Genomic DNA, 3,647 nt, shown 5'->3' with positions numbered 1-3,647 from the left:
TGCCACTGTGAGCGTTGCTCTCGGTTACGATGAGTAACGAGAGTAGCAATAAAAGTGAAAAGAAGAACTTGGAGCATACAAAAACCATTGCTGTTCCGTTGCAATTAATAATAAAAACTGCGAAAAACCAAAGGAAAGATAAAATAAATACTAAATAAATACTAAATAACACTAAAAGCACCCGCAGAACTGGAGCTGCTGCAACAGGCGTCCGACCAGGACGGAGGCGCCAATCATCATCATGATGCTACTGAGCATGATGATAATGACGAGGATGGTGATAGAGAAGCACCTGTGCATTAAGAAATATAAACAAAACAGAAGCATATTAAATGAAGTGCTGATCCTCCCATTCAAACCTGTTTAATATGAACACATTTGTGAATTGTCAGTGCTTACCAAGTTCTTCATTGGTCAAGGTAACTCGGAAGGTTCCAGGGGACTCCTTCACTATTTCTTCTCCATCAACTTCTGTGTCAGATTGGTCATAGACCTTCATATCTAGCTGCCTCTCTTCTGGTATGTTAAATTTTAGGCACACTGAAGTAAAAGTAAAAGAATAGCACAACAATTGTCATGATATTGATGGACAGAGCAACACCAATAGGTCATTCCCATCCATTTTAATTAACAGTGGAAACTATTATTACAACTCAGTTTAGAAGGAATAGTTTACCAAGTAAAACGTTGTGATCTTGTTATATCCTGAAGTGCTTACTCACCATCTTTCTTGAAGGCATCAAATATTAGGTCTGACAGCCTAACGTACTTTTGCTCCCCACCAAACACAACACACAGCAGCATTTTCTGTTAAAATAAACAAAGAAAAGTAAAAAATAACAGAAGAGAGAAAACATAACAGTCAAGAAAAAAAACGTTTCGACTAAGAGTTAGCCATTAAAGTGCTTCAGAAGTTATTCGGGTCTTACGTCAAAGTTTCTGTTGCTGCGGTATGACAACAAGACAGTGACAAGTTGCTTCTGATGATGTTACCAAATCATTTTTCATTCTCCGGTATAAATAATTATAACATCCCACATAGAAGTGCATCTTACCTCAATGAAAAAAAGGCAAACTTTTGAACTGTTAGCAAACCCTACAACATCTACTCGACCATATCAAACAGAATGGTACATGTTGGCAACGTATCCTCAGTTGACATATAAAACCGCGTTTAACACAGTAATTAAACAGTGTTACCGACATGAGAAGGTTAATGTTACTTACCGACTGTGCACCGAGGTCTCTCCTGTCGACATCAACCGCTTCTCCCCTCATGCAAACAGGCGCTCAATTAACACTCTGTAGAATTATTCTTCTGTTTGACGGTTGGCTAACAAACTCTACACTCTGTAGAGCTGAATTTTACACTGCAGGTCTGCGGGATTTTACACTGACTTTTAACTATCCTCTTGGAGGTGGTTTACTCTTCATATTGTTGAAAACACTCTATCTAGGTTAAAATAGGTTTACATTGGAATATTAACACTCCGTTTTTTATTGTGTACCTGTAATAAGGAATTGTCCTTTCTTATATGATGTTCCTTTATATGCCATTTCTAATGTGACCTTTGTGTTTGTGTCACTGAAATCAAATTGTCTGACTGCATCTTGTATGGCTTTGCTGTACAGTACTGAATAAAATGGAGAATGATCTTTAACTTGCAAGACAGCTCGACCCATTGATCCTGCTGAAAGATAAGCATGCAGCATCTGATGTCTTTCAGAGAGCGTATGGCAGAGGTTTTTAAAGTTTTTTAAATTTCTTGCACATCTCTTGAAGTAACTGTGCTTGCTTTCAAAGCACATTGTCCATAGCTTGATTAAAGGGCCAAATTTCAGAATGAGAGCTGGGTAATGACGCAAATAATGGTGCTTTGGTGTCAGGTTGCTTTCAGGGAACAGAGCTTTCCATGACTCAAAATATTCTTGAATAAGAATGTCGAAATGAGCCGGAGGAACAGAGATTTTTGTGCACATACCATCTCCACAATGTCTTTCAGCTGCATTGTCAAATGCCAGATATCATCTGTTTTGTTTTTTACTTTGTCGCCAATTATGAGAGGCAGCAGCCTTAGGAAATTCCAGTTCTGTACAGCCTGGCCTGACAGTTTAGCTGCTTGAGGGCTGACTTTGCATGGCTTTGTGGAGAAACAGTGCAACATCATAAGACAAAATGCCCTCAAATATATCATGTCCTAGACAAGGTGGTAACCCTGGCTGGCAGATATTAAAGTGCTCCAAAGCGTTGAATACAGACATGAATTTTATTCCTTCCACATCTGCAGTACCTTCAGTTTGGAGGCAATCAACAGCAGAAGTGTACTTGGTTTTTCTCCTTTTTATTGAATAGCACCCATGAACTAGATGACATCACCAGTGATTGTCAAAGTGAGACTCCTTTCATTATAACCACTAGTTATCCACATCTCAGTCCACCATTAACTCTGGATTAATGCATTTTATTATAGAAAAGCTTGATGTAGACACAAAGTTGCTGGGTGGGATTCTGGCTGGTCTGACTGTTTTCTTCATGACCATCATCGTTGGTCTGGTTCTTCAAATCAAGAAACTTCAGAAAGGTATTTCTTAAAGATGCTGAATCCATTTTATCCAACTGTGTTCTGCTAATCGATTTCCAAAAGAATTTTGCTCTGGTTCAGTCTTTCCAGTTGTTTCCTAACCTGACTAAAGGAGACAGACAGGCTAGAGGTGGAGGCAGAGGAAGTCTCAGGATGTTCTGATGTGGAGGGCGATGAGGATGTGTTAAGGTCTATGACTGAGCTGCAGGGTGATGGAGTGGAGGTGTGACAGGAAAGCTGTGGGCTCATGGGCAGTGTGTTGTCTATATGACTGGAGGTGGGGGGTAATGTTAGAAACATTTCTGAACTAAACTGGGGAACATTTTAAGCTAGTTTGCTCTGTCCAGACTTCCATCAGTTGGATCCTGTTGTTGTCTGTGCACTTTTAAATTTTTAAGTTTTTTTGCTTTCTTTAATAATTCTCCATCTTTATTCATGAAGCCTTTCTTGTTCAAGTGTTATTAAGTTTCCCTGGTGGTCTACATCTTGTTATTGGAGAAGGATCTCACTGTTTTGTTGGGACGATGCTGTCCATATAGAAGTTTATAAAGCCTGTCACACACTCAGTCATGGCATTGATGTCATCTTCATGTAGCTCACAGAGGCAGAGATGCCGCTTGCCTGTTGCCAAGCCATAATCGGAGAACGTGATTATGGTTTTCTCTTTTAGAGCGACATGTCCAGGATGACACCACCGAGGTTAAAAAGCACTGACTTTTATCTTCCTTCAGTCGTCTGCTGTCATTAATGTCTCATTCTGCCTTTAAAGTCTTAGTATCGAGACACATTAGAGTCTAGGAGATATTCCTTCTGCCATGTCTCAGTGAAACACATAATACTGCATTCTCTGTATTCCTTCCGTGTCCTTGTATGCACGTCAAGCTTGTTCATTTTATTAGAAAGCAATCTCATATATCCTAAATAAACCATAAAAATTGTTTTAGTTTCCTCAGACTCTTCTCTCGGCCTTACTCCTGCCCTGCATTCATTTTCATTCAGCATGTGTGTTGTGTTATTTTGCTTATTAATTTTGGTTTGTAGAGGTTAATCAGTTAATCCTGGTGA

At 39.4% G+C, this 3,647-nt stretch overlaps 1 long non-coding RNA gene across 1 annotated transcript; it reads right to left on the bottom strand.

Annotated features, from left to right (window-relative positions):
• Positions 1–458: 458 nt before the first annotated feature.
• Positions 459–1,362, bottom strand: LOC121639928. Its single transcript, XR_006010274.1, has 3 exons — positions 1,228–1,362; positions 723–807; positions 459–540 (listed from the first exon to the last, which is right to left on the bottom strand). It is a non-coding gene; the product is annotated as an uncharacterized LOC121639928 (long non-coding RNA).
• Positions 1,363–3,647: the final 2,285 nt, after the last annotated feature.

This window comes from Melanotaenia boesemani, chromosome 5 (genome assembly GCF_017639745.1).
Source record: "Melanotaenia boesemani isolate fMelBoe1 chromosome 5, fMelBoe1.pri, whole genome shotgun sequence".
NCBI classification, from domain to species: domain Eukaryota; kingdom Metazoa; phylum Chordata; class Actinopteri; order Atheriniformes; family Melanotaeniidae; genus Melanotaenia; species Melanotaenia boesemani.
Note: the sequence above shows the minus strand (reverse complement) of the source record. Positions and strands in the feature narration are given on the sequence as shown.